General features: G+C 62.9%; 2 pseudogenes; both read left to right on the top strand.

Moving 5' to 3' along the window:
* Window positions 1-1,000: 1,000 nt before the first annotated feature.
* On the top strand, window positions 1,001-1,119 carry LOC142875874 (uncharacterized; annotated as a pseudogene).
* Window positions 1,120-3,235: 2,116 nt separating this feature from the next.
* LOC142875699 (uncharacterized) lies at window positions 3,236-3,355 on the top strand (annotated as a pseudogene).
* The last annotated feature ends 13,640 nt before the right edge of the window (window positions 3,356-16,995 follow it).

Here is a 16,995-nt window from a genome sequence, read left to right on the forward strand (position 1 = left end):
AACTCCCTGGCTTCTCCTTGGCTTAACATCTGGAGCTGCTTGTGAATCGTGCCGCCACACACACCCGAGTGCAGGTGTCTTCTGCACAGACTGCGGGCCTCGCTCTTCTGAATGCCGCTAGCTCGCCACCCACCCACGGGTGAACCTGGTCAGGGTACTTTCTCTCGGGGGCAGACTCTGATCCTGGCGGGCTACCGGTGTATCTGTTTGCTCGTTTCTTTCTTCCATTTCGGGAAAGGCTTCCTTACTGGGTGTGGAAATCTCCTATGCCTTTCTTCGCCTATTCTGTCAGCTTTTAAATTCTCTTTCAGTTGCCACCCTCACAGATGGATTAGGAAACTCTTTCCGGTGCACTCATTAGTGAAATGACCTCAACGAAGCTGAGGGGTCCAATGCAGCCCCACAAACCACGCCCCACAAACCACGCCACCCCACCCATGGGACACATCCCTAGAGAGAGAGAGAGACGTCCCATACACTCGCTCCCCTCCCCTATGTGCTGTGCCCCAGCCCTGGCCATGGAGAATAGGCGGCAGCCCACCCACAGGGTTGGGGGCGCAGCTGAAAGGGGTTGTGGGGGAGGGCGGCCCCTGCCTGGGGTCAAAGGGCGGGCGACCCGCGCGTGCGCAATTGGCGGTGGCGGCGGCCAGGAGCTGGGGGTGGGGGGCGGGTAGGTGAAGGAGGCCAGGCGAGGAGAGGAAGGGGGCTGGAAAGTCTCCACCTTGGCGAGTCCAGCCGTGGAGGCGCATCTTATGTGAGTGTGAGTGAGTGAGTGTGAGTGTGTGTGTGTGTGTGTATAGAGAGAGACAGCCCCCCACCCCGGTCCGCCGCTCCCTGCCTGCCCCGCCCCTCCCCGCCTGTCACCCCCGTCCCTCAGAGCCCGCCGGACCTGGCCTGTGAACTCAACAGACTGGCCCGGCGCGGGGCCTGGGGCGGGAGGAGGCGGCGGGGAAGCGCAGAGAGGCTCGGCTTCTTGAGCGGGGCAGGGGCGCCCTCCGCCGTCTAGGGCCACACCACCCTGAACGCGCCCGACCTCGTCTGATCTCGGGAGCTAAGCAGGGTCTGGCCTGGTTAGTACTTGGATGGGAGACCGCATGGGAATACCGGGTGCCGTAGGCTGCTTCTTTTTTGTTGTTGTTGTTTTGCCTCTTGTTCTGTCCCCTTTCTGGGAGCGAGGCGGCGGCCCGGGGTGGGGGTCACCCCCACCCTGAGGGCCCGCCGCGGTGCCTGGCGCCCCAGCCCGCACCGTGGGGCCTCCTTTTGTCCCAAGCCGCGACACCGCCGTCACGCGGCAGCACGCGTGGCTTCTGGACTGTCAGGTCTCAGACCAAAGGTCTGCTCTGTGGGAACCGACATGCTGGAGGAAACCTTGAGAGTCTGAGAGGGGAGGGAGTTCCAGAAGAAGGCCAGGATGTCATTTTGAGGGAGTATGTGACCAGAACTCGTCCCGTTGCTTTTGGGGTTCTATGGGCTACACGTAGGAATCTTTGGTGGCGGCCATGGCTAAGTGGCCTGCGGGGGACGTGCCCCCGCTGTGCCGTGGGCGCCCAGCCTGGTGTCTTCTCTGAGGCCCCGCGGCTGCTTTTCCCCCCGCAAGGGGAGAGCCGCGGAGGTGGGGACCGCCTCCTCGTGGGGACGTACACCCAGCTCTCCACATCGGATTCCGGGGCTCTCTGTCCTGCCAGAAGGCCCAGCTGGCCTGCGGGTCCTTAGAGTGGCAAAAACATCTGAAAACTGAGATTGAGGGTCCGGTGGATGTGGCTGCTTGGCCTGGGCTCCCTGCACCTGGGCCTTTGGAGGACTGGCCCTGTGCTTGCCAACGCTTCCCCTGCAGGGACCCAGAGCTGGGAGGTTGCATCTCTCAGCCCTGGGTCAGGCAGAGCCCCAGCGGGCCATGCCCACAACCTCTCTCAGCACGGGTCCCCCAGAAGGCTCTTTTGGGACCAGGATTCTCTTGCGAGTGACTCTTTAAGGTCTGGCCCCTGGATGGAGGGGCACCAGGAGTAGAGGAGCAGGAAGGGGAAGGGGGTGGCCATGCGAGGGGACACTTTCAGGCCAAGTCCCAGCTTCAGCCTGATCCTCCTGGGAACCCCGCTCTGAGACAAGGAGCCGGGCTTCGCATTCCCACAGCAGCCAGTCGTGGGCTGAGGACACCTGGGGGGTTGGGAACTCCCTGGCTTCTCCTTGGCTTAACATCTGGAGCTGCTTGTGAATTGTGCCGCCACACACACCCGAGTGCCGGTGTCTTCCGCACAGACTGCGGGCCTCGCTCTTCTGAATGCCGCCAGCTCGCGACCCACCCACAGGTGAACCTGGTCAGGGTACTTTCTCTCAGGGGCAGACTCTGATCCGGGGGGCTAACTGTGTCTCTGTTTGCTTGTTTCTTTCTTCCATTTCGGGAAAGTCTTCCTTTTTGGGTGTGGAAATCTCCTATGCCTTTCCTCGCCTATTCTGTCAGCTTTAAAATTCTCTTTCAGTTGCCACCCTCAGAGATGGATTAGGAAACTCTTTCCGGTGCACTCATTAGTGAAATGACCTCAATGAAGCTGGAATCCAATATCTAATCGCCGATTTTTAGCGAGTCCACACGCCAGGGTGGTCGGGGTCCAATGCAGCCCCGGCCAGGCCCAGGCCCCTTGGACCGGGCCACAGGAGGACACAGAGGAGGGTCCCAGCCCCCAGGAAGCGGTGCCGGCAGTTCTCCACGGGCTTGGGCGTTTTCCAGAGGTAGGAGATGGAGGGGACTGATTTCTTCAGCGCCCCACAAACCACGCCACCCCACCCCACCCCACCCATGGGACACATCCCCAGAGAGAGTCCCCATACACTGGCTCCCCTCCCCCTTGCGCTGTGCCCCAGCCCTGGCCCGGGGGAATAGGCGGCAGCCCACCCACAGGGCGAGGGGGGGGCGCAGCTGAAAGGGGTTGTGGGGGAGGGCGGCCCCTGGCTGGGGTCAAAGGGCGAGCATCTGGCGCGGCGCGCTGTGGGCAGTCAGCGGTGGCGACGGGCTGGGGGTGGGCAGCGGGTAGGTGATGGAGGCCGGGGGAGGAGACGAGGGGGGCTGGAAGGGCTCCACCTTGGCGAGTCCAGCCATGGAGGCGCATCTTGTGTTAGTGTGAGTGTGTGTGTGTGTATAGAGAGACAGCCCCCCACCCTGCCCCGCCCCGCCCATCACCCCCTTCCTTCCCTGGGAGCCCACGGGGCCTGGGGCTGGAGGAGGCGGCGGGGAAGCACAGAGGGTGGCCACACCACCCTGAATGCCCCTTATCTCATCTGGTCTTGGAAGCTAAGCAGGGTCGGGCCATCGTTAGTACCTGGATGGGAGACCGCCTGGGCATACCGGGTGCCACAGGCTTCTTCTTCTTCTTCTTCTTTTTTTTGCCTCTTGTTCTGTCCCCTTTCTGGGAGGGCGGCAGCGGCCGGGGTGGGGGTGACCCCCACCCTCGGCGCCCGCCGTGGTGCCTGGCGCGCCAGCCCTCACCGTGGGGCCTCCTCTTGTCCCAAGCCGCGACACCGCTGCCACGCGGCAGCATGCGTGGCATCTGGACTCTCAGGTCTCAGACCAAAAGTCTGGCACCCTGTCTGACCGTCCCCCATGGGTGTGTGGACACAGCCAGATCCACACCGCGCCCTGCCTGCCCGTCTCCGGTGGGTGTGTGGACACAGCCAGATCTACACAGCGCCCTGCCTGCCCGTCTCCGGTGGGTGAGTGGACACAGCCACATCCACACAGCACCCTTTCTGGCCAGATCCAAACAGCACACTCTCTGCCCATCTCCCGTGGGTGTGTTGACACAGCCACATCCACACAGCACCCTTCCTGCCCGTCTCCCATGGGTGAGTGGACACAGCCAGATCCACACCGCGCCCTGCCTGCCCGTCTCCGGTGGGTGTGTGGACACAGCCAGATCCACACCGCGCCCTGCCTGCCCGTCTCCGGTGGGTGAGTGGACACAGCCACATCCACACAGCACCCTTTCTGACCATCTCCCATGGATGTGTGGACACAGCATGTTCCACACAGCGCCCTGCCTGCCCATCTGCCGTGGGTGAGTGGACAGAGCCAGATCCACATAGCGCCCTCCCTGCCCGTCTCCCGTGAGTGTGTGTTCACGGCAACATCCACACGGCGCCCAGCCTGCCCGTCTCCCGTGCGTGAGTGGACACAGCCACATCCACACAGCGCCCTGCCTGCTCGTCTACCGTGAGTCAGTGGAAACAGCCAGATCTACACTGCGCCCTGCCTACCCATCTCCCGTGGGTGAGTGGACACAGCCACATCCACACTGCAACCTGCCATCCCGTCTCCCGTGGGTGTGTGGACACGGCAAGATCCACACTGCGCCCTGCCTCCCCATCTCCCGTGGCTGTGTGGACACGGCAAGATCGACACTGCGCCCTGCCTCCCTGTCTCCTGTGGGTGAGTGGACACAGCCAGTTCCACACAGCGCCCTGCCTGACCATATCCCATGGGTAAGTGGACACACCCAGATCCAAACAGCGCCCTGCCTTCCCGTCTCCATTGGGTGTGTGGACAAAGCCAGATCCACACAGAGCTCTGCCTGCCCATCACCCATGGGTGAGTGGACACAGTCAGATCCACACTGCGCCCTGCCTGCCCGTCTCCCGTGGTTGAGTGGAAACAGCAGGATCCACACTGCGCTCTGCCTGCCCATCTCCAGTGGGTGAGTGGACAGAGCCAGATACACACGGCGCCCAGCCTGCCCGTCTCCCATTGGTGAGTGGACACAGCCACATCCACAAAGCACCTTGCCTGACCATCTCCCATGGGTGTGTGGACACAGCAAGTTCCACACTGCGCTCTGCCTGCCCATCTCCCGTGGGTGAGTGGACACAGCCACATCAACACTGCGCCCTGCCTCCCGTTTCCCGTGGGTGTGTGGACACACCAGTTCCACACTGCACCCTGTCTGCCCGACACCCCTGGGTGAGTGGAACCAGCCAGTTCAACACTGGGCCCTGCCTGCCCGTCTCCCATGAGTGTGTGGACACGGCAAGATCCACACTGTGCCCTACCTGCCCGTCTCCTGTGGTTGAGTGGACACAGCCAGTTCCACACTGCACCCTGCCTGCCCGTCTCCCGTGGCTGAGTAGACACAGGCAGATCCACACAGCGCCCTGCCTGCCCGTCTCCCGTGGGTGAGTAGACACAGCCAGATCCACACAGCGCCGCGACCTGCCTGCCCGTCTCCCGTGGGTTAGTGGACATAGCCAGATCCACACAGTGCCCTGCCTGTCCGTCTCTCATGAGTGTGTCGACACAACCAGATCCACACGGCGCCCAGCCTGCACGTCTCCCATGGGTGTGTGGACACAGCCAGATACAGCGCCCTGTCTGCCCGTCTCCCGTGGGTGAGTGGACACAGCCAGATCCACACTGCGCCCTGCCTGCCCGTCTCCCGTGGGTGAGTGGACACAGCCAGATTGTCACGGTGCCCAGCCTGCCCATCTCGTGTGGGTGAGTGGACACAGCCACATCCACACAGCACCCTTCCTGCCAGTCTCACGTGGGTGAGTGGACACAGCCAGATCCACACTGCGCCCTGCCTTCCCGTCTCCCGTGGGTGAGTGGACACAGCCAGTTCTACACTGTGCCCTGTGTGCCCGTCACCCATGGGTGAGTGGACACAGCCAGTTCCACACTGTGCCTTGCCTGCCCGTCTCCCGTGGGTGTGAGGACACGGCAAGATCCACACTGCACCCTACCTGCCTGTATCCCGTGGGTGAGTGGACACAGCCGGTTCCACACTGCGCCCTTCCTGCCCATCTCTTGTGGGTGAGTGGACACAGACACATCCACAATGTGCCCTGCCTGTCCGTCTCCCGGGAGTGTGTGGACACAGCCAGATCCACACGGCGCCCAGCCTGCCCGTCTCCCGTGGGTGTGTGGACACAGCCACATCCACACAGCACCCTGCCTGACCGTATCCCATGGTTGTGTGGAAACATCTAGATCCACAAAGCGCCGTGCCTGCCCGTCTCCTGAGGGTGTGTAGACACAGCCAGTTCCACACTGCTCCCTGCCTGCCCGTCTCCCGTGGGTGTGTGAACACAGCCAGATCCACACAGCGCCCTGCCTGCCCGTCACCCATGGGTAATTGGACACAGCCAGATCCACACTGCGCCCTGCCTGCTTGTCTCTGGTGAGTGTGTGGACACAGCAAGTTCCACACAGCGCCCTGCCTGACCGTCTCCCATGGGCTGTGTAGACAGCCAGTTCCACACAGAGCCCTGCTTGCCCGTCTCCCGTGGGTGAGTGGACACAGCCAGTTCCACACTGTGCCCTGCCTGCCCGTCTCCCGTGGGTGTGTGGACACACCCAGATCAACACAGCGCACGGCCTGCCAATCTCCCATGGGTGTGTGGACACACCCAGATCAACACAGCGCACGGCCTGCCGTCTCCCATGGGTGTGTGGTCACAGCCAGTTCCACACTGCGCCCTGCCTGCCTGTCACCCATGGGTGAGTGGACACAGCCAGATCCACTGCGCCCTGCCTGCCCGACTCCCGTGGGTGTGTGGACACACCCAGTTCCACACTGCGCCCTTCATGCCCATCTCTAATCGGTGTGGGGACACATCCAGATCAACTCAGCGCCCAGCCTGCCCGTCTCCCGTGGGTGAGTGGACACAGCCAGATCAACACAGCGCACGGCCTGCCCGTCTCCCATGGGTGTGTGGACACAGCCAGTTCCACACTGCGCCCTGCCTGCCCATCACCCATGGGTGAGTGGACACAGCCAGATCCACACTGCACCCTGCCTGCCCGTCTCCCGTGGTTGAGTGGACACAGCCAGATCCACACTGCACCCTGCCTGCCTGTCTCCCGTGGGTATGTGGACATAGCCATTTCTATACAGAGCCCTGCCTGCCCCTCTCCGGTGGGTGTGTGGACACAGCCAGTTCCAAATTGTGCCCTGCCGGCCCATCACCCATGTTTGAGTGGACACAGCTAGTTCCACACTGCGCCCTACCTGCCCGTCTCCCATGGGTGAGTGGATACAGCCACATCCACACTGCGCCCCGACTGCCCGTCTCCCGTGGGTGTATGGACACAGCAAGATGCACACTGCGCCCTGCCTGCCCGTCTCCTGTGGGTGTGTGGACACAGCCAGATCCACACGGCACCCAGCCTGCCCGTCTCCCGTGAGTGAGTGGACACAGCCAGATCCACACTGCGCCCTGCCTGCCCGTCTCGCGTGCGTGTGTGGTCACAGCAAGTTCCACACAGAGCTCTGCCTGCCCGTCTCCTGTGCTTGTGTGGACACAGCTAGTTCACTCTGTGCCCTGCCTGCCCATCACCCATGGGTGAGTGGACACAGCCAGATCCACACGGCACCCAGCTTGCCCGTCTCCCATGGGTGAGTGGACACAGCCACATCCACACAGCGCCCTGCCTGCCCGTCTCCCATGGGTGAGTGGACACAGCCACATCCACACAGCGCCCTGCCTGCCCGTCACGCATGGGTGTGTGGACACAGCCCGATCCACACTGTTCCCTGCCTGCCCGTCAGGCATGGGTGAGTAGACACAGCCCGATCCACACTGCGCCCTGCCTGCAAGTCTCCCGTGGGTGAGTGGACATAGCCACATCCACACTGCGCCCTGTCTGCCCGTCACCCATGGGTGAGTGGACAAAGCCAGTTCCACACTGCGCCCTGCCTGCCCATCCTCGGTGGGTGTGTAGACACGGCAAGATCCACACTTTGCCCTACCTGCCCGTCGCCCATGTGTGAGTGGACATAGCAAGTTCCACACTCTGCCCTACCTTCCCGTCTCCCGTGGGTGAGTGGAAACAGCCACATCCACACTGCGCCCTGCCTGCCCGTCTCCCGTGGGTGTGTGGACACGGCAAGATCCACACTGCACACTGCCTTCCCGTCTCCCGTGGGTGAGTGGACACAGGCACATCCACACTGCGCCCTGCCTGCCTCTCTCCTTTGGGAGAGTGGACACAGCCACGTCCACAGAGCGCCCTGCCTGCCTGTCTCCCGTGGGTCAGTGGAAACAGCCATGTACACAAAGCGCCCTTCCTGCCAGTCTCCAGTGGGTATGTGGACACAGCAAGTTCCACACTGTGCCCTGACTGCTCGTCTCCCGTGGGTGTGTGGACACGGCCAGATCCACACAGCACCCTGCCAGACCGACCCCCATGGGTGCGTGGACACAGCCAGTTCCACACTGAGCCATGCCTGCCCGTCTCCTGTGGGTGAGTGGACACAGCCAGTTCCACACAGCGCCCAGCCTGCCCATCTCCCTTGGGTGTGTGGACACAGCCAGATCCACACAGCAACCTGCCTGACCGTTTTCCAAGGGTTTGTGGACACAGCCTGTTCCAACTGCGCCCTGCATGCCCGTCTCCCGTGGGTGTGTGGACTCAGCCAGATCAACACAGCGCACGGCCTGCCAGTCTCCCAAGGGTGTGTGGACACACCCAGATCAGCACAGCGCACGGCCTGCCCGTCTCTCATGGGTGTGTGGACACAGCCAGTTCCACACTGAGCCCTGCCTGCTCATCTCTCGTGAGTGTGTGGACACAGCCAGTTCCACACTGCGCCCTGCCTGCCCGTCACCCATGGGTGAGTGGACACAGCCAGGTCCACAATGCGCCCTGCTTGCCCGTCTCCCTTTGGTGTGTGCCGACAGCCAGTTTCACACTGCACCCAGCCTGCCGGTCTACCGGGGGTGAGTGGACACAGTCACATCCACACTGTGCCCTACCTGCCCGTCTCCCTTGGGTGTGTGGACTCAGCCCGATCCACTAGGCGCCCAGCCTGCCCATCTCCCGTGGGTGTGTGGACAAGCCACATCCACACAGCATTCTGCCTGACCGTCTCCCGTGGGTGTGTGGATACAGCCACATCCACACTGCGCCCTGCCTGCCCATCTCCCGTGGGTGAGTGGACACAGCCAGTTCCACTCAGAGCTCTGCCTGCCCGTCTCCCATGGGTGAGTGGACACAGCAACATCCACACTGAGTCCTGCCTGCCCGTCTCATGGGTGAGTGGACACAGCCGGATCCACACCGCGCCCGGCCTGACCGTATCCCATGGGTGTGGGGAAACAGCCAGTTCCAACTGCGCCCTGCCTGCCCGTCTCCCGTGGGTGTGTGGACACACCCAGATCCACACAGCGCCCTACCTGCCCATCTGCCGTGAATCAGTGGAAACAGCCATGTCCACACAGCGCCCTTCCTGCCCATCACCAGTGGGTGTGTGGACACAGCAAGTTCCACACTGTGCCCTGCCTGACCATCACCCATAGGTGTGTGGACACAGCCAGTTCCACACACGACCCCGCCTGACTGTCTCCCGTGGGTGTGTGGATACGGGAAGATCCTCACAGCGTCTGCTCTTTGGGAACCGACACGCTGGAGGAAACCTTGAGAGTCTGAGAGGGGACGGAGTTCCAGAAGAAGGCCAGGAGGTCATTTTGAGGGAGTATGTGACCAGAACTCGTCCCATTGGTTTTGGGGTTCTATGGGCTACACGTAGGATTCTAGAGTGGTGGCACCTGATGTTGGGGGATCCGGAGTCACACCCAGACCTGCTCCACAGGCCTCCTTTTACTTTTCTCTTCGGATTCATTATTTTTAAAAAGTGTCTCTACCTCTATCATTGATTTTCTTTTCTCTCTCTTTTCAAGCAGATGATGGGAGTACAAGTATTCAGGTGACATGTGTTGCCCGTGCCCCCCTCCCCCCTGTGTTCTTATTCATTTACCTCTGATGTCGTTCCAGCGTATTGTGGGGGTACCAATGTTAAGGTCGGGTACATTGCCCTCTCCCAACCTCCCCCCTCAGGTCAGAGCTTCAAGTGTGCCCATCCCACAGTCGGTGCACACCCACTCCATACCTAATGGAGGTGTATGCCCATCCCCTCCCCCCACCCGCCCGAAACCCACCCGATGAAGGTGATTCCCCTCTGTCCACTTAGGTGTCCATCCGTTCCTACCAATTTGCTGGTGAGCGCACTCACGTGGTGCTCGTGTGTCCATTCTTGGAATACTTGGCTTACTGGAATGGGTTCCAGCTCTGGCCAGGAGAGCACGAGAGGTGCCCTCTCACCGCTGCTCCTCCTAGCTGAATAGCACTCCGTGGTGTCCACGCGCCACATGTTATTAATGCACTCCTGGATGGATGGGCACTCGGGTCGCTTCCACATCTTTGCGATTGTGAATTGTGCCCTAACTGTAACCCTAACCCTTACCCAGCCCGTCTCCTCTGCCCCTGCCTGACGCGCTCCTCCCCGGCCAGGCCCATCACTGTCCTGGGCCCCTGACTGACCGGCTCCTTCCCGCCCGGCCTGTCACCTTCCTCTGCCCCTGCCTGACACCCTCCTCCCCGCCCGGCCCCTCACCTCGGCCCCTGCCTGACTCGCTCCTCCCCACCCGGCCGGTCACCGTCCTGGGCCCCTGCCTGACCGGCTCCTTCCCGCCCGGCCTGTCACCGTCCTCTGCCCCTGCCTGACACCCTCCTCCCCGCTCGGCCCCTCACCTCGGCCCCTGCCTGACTCGCTCCTCCCCACCCGGCCGGTCACCGTCCTGGGCCCCTGCCTGACCGGCTCCTTCCCGCCCGGCCTGTCACCGTCCTCTGCCCCTGCCTTACACGCTCCTCCCCGCCCGTCACCCTCCTAGGACCCTGCCTGACCGGCTCCTCCATCGCCTGGGCCTTCCAAGGGCTTGGTGTGGACGCTGCTTCCAGGAAGCCCTCCGGGAACCCGGCAGCAGGGCGGCCTCAGCAGTCTGGCTCAGGTGCCCCGCTGTGCCGCGGGGGCCCAGCCTGGTGTCTTCCCTGAGGCCCTGCAGCTGCTGCTCCCCGCAAGGGGAGAGCCGGGGAGGTGGGGACCGCCTCCTGATGGGGACGTACACGCAGCTCTCCACGTCGGATTCCGGGGCTCTCTGTCCTGCCCGAAGGCCCAGCTGGCCTGCGGGTCCTTAGAGTGGCAGAAACATCCTCAAACTGACATTGCGAGTCCGGTGGTTGTCTGCACTTTTGTGTGGGCACCCCAGGGAGGCCCAGGGGCTGGCTGGACAACGCGGTCTGCTCGGGTGCTTTGGAGTAGCAACCGATGCCCTGTGGACTTTGGTAGCAGCGTCTGAGGTGTCTCTGAGCCCTGCGCCATGTCGGGGGTGGGGAGGAGGAGGTGGAGGAGGAGGAGGAGGAGGAGGAGGAGGAGGAAGAGGAGTGGGGGGAGGGAGGGGCCGTGACCTGCAGTCGTGTTCCCGGGGTGGCACGGCATGTGGCTTCTTGCACAGGCTGCTTGGCCTGGGCTCCCTGCACCTGGGCCTTTGGAGGACTGGCCCAGTGCTTGCCAACACTTCCTGCAGGGACCCAGAGCTGGGAGGTTGCATCTCCCAGCCCTGGGTCGGGCAGAGCCCCAGCGGGCCATGCCCACAAGCTCTCTCAGCACGGGTCCCCCAGAGGGCTTCTTTGGGACCAGGATTCTCTTGCGGGTGATTTTTTAAGGTCTGGCCCCTGGATGGAGGGGCACCAGGGGTAGAGGAGCCGGAAGCGGAAGGGGGTGCCCATGCGAGGGGACACTTTCAGGCCAAGTCCCAGCTTCAGCCTCATCCTCCTGGGAACCCCCGGAGTGGACATCACACCTCCTGGTTGTCCCGCTCTGAGACAAGGAGCCGGGCTTCGCATTCCCACAGCAGCCAGTCGTGGGCTGCGGACACCTGGGGCGTTGGGAACTCCCTGGCTTCTCCTTGGATTACCATTTGGAGCTGCTTGGGAATTGTGCCGCCACACACACCCGAGTGCAGGTGTCTTCTGCACAGACTGCGGGCCTCGCTCTTCTGAATGCCGCTAGCTCGCCACCCACCCACGGGTGAACCTGGTCAGGGTACTTTCTCTCAGGGGCAGACTCTGATCCGGGCGGGCTACCGGTGTTTCTGTTTGCTCGTTTCTTTCTTCCGTTTCGGGAAAGGCTTCCTTACTGGGTTTGGAAATCTCCTATGCCTTTCCTCGCCTATTCTGTCAGCTTTAAAATTCTCTTTCAGTTGCCACCCTCACAGATGGATTAGGAAACTCTTTTCGGTGCATTCATTAGTGAAAAGACCTCAATGAAGCTCGAATCCAATATCTAATCGCCGACTTTTAGCAAGTCCACACCCCAGGGTGGTTGGGGTCCAATGCAGCCCCGGCCAGGCCCAGGCCCCTTGGACTGGGCCACAGGAGGACACAGAGCAGGGTCCCGGCCCCCACGGTCGCGGTGCCGGCATTCTCCAAGGGCTTGGGGGTTTTCCAGAGGTAGGAGATGGAGGGGACTGGTTTCTTCAGCGCCCCACAGGCCACGCCACCCCACCCCACCCATGGGACACATCCCGAGAGACGCCCCTACACTCGCTCGCCTCCCCCATGCGCTGTGCCGCAGCCCTGGCCCGGGGGAATAGGCGGCAGCCCACCCACAGGGCTGGGGGCGCAGGTGAAAGGGGTTGTGCGCGAGGCCGGCCCCTGGCTGGGGGCAAAGGGCGAGCGCCCCACGCGTGCGCAGTCAGCGGCGGCCGGCGCCCTGGGAGTGGGGAGCGGGTAGGTGAAGGAGGCGAGGTGAGGAGAGGAGGGGGGCTGGAAGGTCCCCACCTTGGCGGGTCCAGCCGTGGAGGCACATCGTGTGTGTGTGTGTGTGTGTGTGTCTGTGTCTGTGTGTCTGTGTGTCTGTGTGTCTGTGTGTGGAGAGACAGCCCCCCACCCCGCCCCGTCCCTCACCTCAGTCCCGCGAACTCAACAGGCCCTGTCCGACCGGCGAACTCAACAGGCCCGGCCCGGCGCGGGGCAGAGCTATGGCGGGGAAGTGCAGTGAGACTCGGCTTCTTGAGCGGGGCAGGGGCGCCCTCCGCCGTCTAAGGCCACACCACCCTGAACGCTTCCCATCTCTTCTGATCTCCGAAGCTAAGCAGCTTCCGTCCTGGTTAGTACTTGCATGGGAGACCGCCTGGGAATACCGGGTGCCGGAGGCTTTTTTTTTTCTTTACTTTTCTTTTTTTTTTGCCTCTCATTCTGTCCCCTTTCTGGGAGTGCTACTGCGGTGGCGGCGGCGGGTCCCGCGGATCGCCCCCACCCTCAGCGCCCCCCGGGGTGCCTGCCACCACAGCCCACACCGTGGGGCCTCCTCTTGTCCCGAGCCGCGGCACCGCCGCCACGCGGCAGCATGCGTGCCATCTGGACTGTCAGGTCTCAGACCAAAGGTCTGGTCTGTGGGAACCGACACGCTGGAGGAAACCTTGAGAGTCTGAGAGGGGAGGGAGTTCCGGAAGCATTCCAGGATGTAATTTGAGGGAGTATGTGACCAGAACTCGTCCCGTTGCTTTCGGGGTTCTATGGGCTACACCTAGGAATCTTTGGTGGTGGCACCAGATGTTGGGGGATCCGGAGTCACACCCAGACCTGCTCCACAGGCCTCCTTTTACTTTTCTTTTCGGATTCATTTTCTTAAAAAGTGTCTCTTATCTCTATTATTGCATTTTCTTTTCTCTCTCTTTCCAAGCAGATGATGGGAGTCCAAGCATTGAGGTGACATGTATTGCCCCTGCCCCCCAGCCCCTGTTTTCTTATTCATTTATTTCTCATTTTCTCCCAGCCTATTGTGAGGGTACCAAGGTTAAGGTCAGGTGCATTGCTCTTTCCCCGCCTCCCCCCTCGGGTCAGAGCTCCAAGCGCGCCCATCCCCCAGTTGGTGCGCACCCACCCCCTCCCTAATGGATGTGTATGTCCACCCCCTCCCCACGCCCGCCCGACACCCACCCGATGAAGGTGATTCCCCTCAGTCCACTTAGGTGTCCATCCGTTCCTACCAATTTGCTGGTGAGCGCGCTCACGTGGTGCTCGTGTGTCCATTCTTGGGATACTTGGCTTACTGGAACGGGTTCCAGCTCTGGCCAGGAGAGCACGAGAGGCGCCCTCTCACCGCTGCTCCTAAGAGCCGAATAGCACTCCGTGGTGTCCACGCGCCACATGTTATTAATGCACTCCTGGATGGATGGGCACTCGGGTCGCTTCCACATCTTTGCGATTGTGAATTGTGCCCTAACTGTAACCCTAACCCTTACCCAGCCCGTCTCCTCTGCCCCTGCCTGACGCGCTCCTCCCCGGCCAGGCCCGTCACTGTCCTGGGCCCCTGACTGACCGGCTCCTTCCCGCCTGGCCTGTCACCTTCCTCTGCCCCTGCCTGACACCCTCCTCCCCGCCCGGCCCCTCACCTCGGCCCCTGCCTGACTCGCTCCTCCCCACCCGGCCGGTCACCGTCCTGGGCCCCTGCCTGACCGGTCCTTCCCGCCCGGCCTGTCACCGTCCTCTGCCCCTGCCTGACACCCTCCTCCCCGCTCGGCCCCTCACCTCGGCCCCTGCCTGACTCGCTCCTCCCCACCCGGCCGGTCACCGTCCTGGGCCCCTGCCTGACCGGCTCCTTCCCGCCCGGCCTGTCACCGTCCTCTGCCCCTGCCTTACACGCTCCTCCCCGCCCGTCACCCTCCTAGGACCCTGCCTGACCGGCTCCTCCATCGCCTGGGCCTTCCAAGGGCTTGGTGTGGACGCTGCTTCCAGGAAGCCCTCCGGGAACCCGGCAGCAGGGCGGCCTCAGCAGTCTGGCTCAGGTGCCCCGCTGTGCCGCGGGGGCCCAGCCTGGTGTCTTCCCTGAGGCCCTGCAGCTGCCGCTCCCCGCAAGGGGAGAGCCGGGGAGGTGGGGACCGCCTCCTGATGGGGACGTACACGCAGCTCTCCACGTCGGATTCCGGGGCTCTCTGTCCTGCCCGAAGGCCCAGCTGGCCTGCGGGTCCTTAGAGTGGCAGAAACATCCTCAAACTGACATTGCGAGTCCGGTGGTTGTCTGCACTTTTGTGTGGGCACCCCAGGGAGGCCCAGGGGCTGGCTGGACAACGCGGTCTGCTCGGGTGCTTTGGAGTAGCAACCGATGCCCTGTGGACTTTGGTAGCAGCGTCTGAGGTGTCTCTGAGCCCTGCGCCATGTCGGGGGTGGGGAGGAGGAGGTGGAGGAGGAGGAGGAGGAGGAGGAGGAGGAGGAAGAGGAGTGGGGGGAGGGAGGGGCCGTGACCTGCAGTCGTGTTCCCGGGGTGGCACGGCATGTGGCTTCTTGCACAGGCTGCTTGGCCTGGGCTCCCTGCACCTGGGCCTTTGGAGGACTGGCCCAGTGCTTGCCAACACTTCCTGCAGGGACCCAGAGCTGGGAGGTTGCATCTCCCAGCCCTGGGTCGGGCAGAGCCCCAGCGGGCCATGCCCACAAGCTCTCTCTGCACGGGTCCCGCAGAGGGCTTCTTTGGGACCAGGATTCTCTTGCGGGTGATTTTTAAAGGTCTGGCCCCTGGATGGAGGGGCACCAGGGGTAGAGGAGCCGGAAGCGGAAGGGGGTGCCCATGCGAGGGGACACTTTCAGGCCAAGTCCCAGCTTCAGCCTCATCCTCCTGGGAACCCCCGGAGTGGACATCACACCTCCTGGTTGTCCCGCTCTGAGACAAGGAGCCGGGCTTCGCATTCCCACAGCAGCCAGTCGTAGGCTGCGGACACCTGGGGCGTTGGGAACTCCCTGGCTTCTCCTTGGATTACCATTTGGAGCTGCTTGGGAATTGTGCCGCCACACACACCCGAGTGCAGGTGTCTTCTGCACAGACTGCGGGCCTCGCTCTTCTGAATGCCGCTAGCTCGCCACCCACCCACGGGTGAACCTGGTCAGGGTACTTTCTCTCAGGGGCAGACTCTGATCCGGGCGGGCTACCGGTGTTTCTGTTTGCTCGTTTCTTTCTTCCGTTTCGGGAAAGGCTTCCTTACTGGGTTTGGAAATCTCCTATGCCTTTCCTCGCCTATTCTGTCAGCTTTAAAATTCTCTTTCAGTTGCCACCCTCACAGATGGATTAGGAAACTCTTTTCGGTGCATTCATTAGTGAAAAGACCTCAATGAAGCTCGAATCCAATATCTAATCGCCGACTTTTAGCAAGTCCACACCCCAGGGTGGTTGGGGTCCAATGCAGCCCCGGCCAGGCCCAGGCCCCTTGGACTGGGCCACAGGAGGACACAGAGCAGGGTCCCGGCCCCCACGGTCGCGGTGCCGGCATTCTCCAAGGGCTTGGGGGTTTTCCAGAGGTAGGAGATGGAGGGGACTGGTTTCTTCAGCGCCCCACAGGCCACGCCACCCCACCCCACCCATGGGACACATCCCGAGAGACGCCCCTACACTCGCTCGCCTCCCCCATGCGCTGTGCCGCAGCCCTGGCCCGGGGGAATAGGCGGCAGCCCACCCACAGGGCTGGGGGCGCAGGTGAAAGGGGTTGTGCGCGAGGCCGGCCCCTGGCTGGGGGCAAAGGGCGAGCGCCCCACGCGTGCGCAGTCAGCGGCGGCCGGCGCCCTGGGAGTGGGGAGCGGGTAGGTGAAGGAGGCGAGGTGAGGAGAGGAGGGGGGCTGGAAGGTCCCCACCTTGGCGGGTCCAGCCGTGGAGGCACATCGTGTGTGTGTGTGTGTGTGTGTGTGTCTGTGTCTGTGTGTCTGTGTGTCTGTGTGTGGAGAGACAGCCCCCCACCCCGCCCCGTCCCTCACCTCAGTCCCGCGAACTCAACAGGCCCTGTCCGACCGGCGAACTCAACAGGCCCGGCCCGGCGCGGGGCAGAGCTATGGTGGGGAAGTGCAGTGAGACTCGGCTTCTTGAGCGGGGCAGGGGCGCCCTCCGCCGTCTAAGGCCACACCACCCTGAACGCTTCCCATCTCTTCTGATCTCCGAAGCTAAGCAGCTTCCGTCCTGGTTAGTACTTGCATGGGAGACCGCCTGGGAATACCGGGTGCCGGAGGCTTTTTTTTTTCTTTACTTTTCTTTTTTTTTTGCCTCTCATTCTGTCCCCTTTCTGGGAGTGCTACTGCGGTGGCGGCGGCGGGTCCCGCGGATCGCCCCCACCCTCAGCGCCCCCCGGGGTGCCTGCCACCACAGCCCACACCGTGGGGCCTCCTCTTGTCCCGAGCCGCGGCACCGCCGC

This window comes from Microcebus murinus, chromosome 14, assembly GCF_040939455.1.
Source record: "Microcebus murinus isolate Inina chromosome 14, M.murinus_Inina_mat1.0, whole genome shotgun sequence".
NCBI classification, from domain to species: Eukaryota; Metazoa; Chordata; class Mammalia; order Primates; family Cheirogaleidae; genus Microcebus; species Microcebus murinus.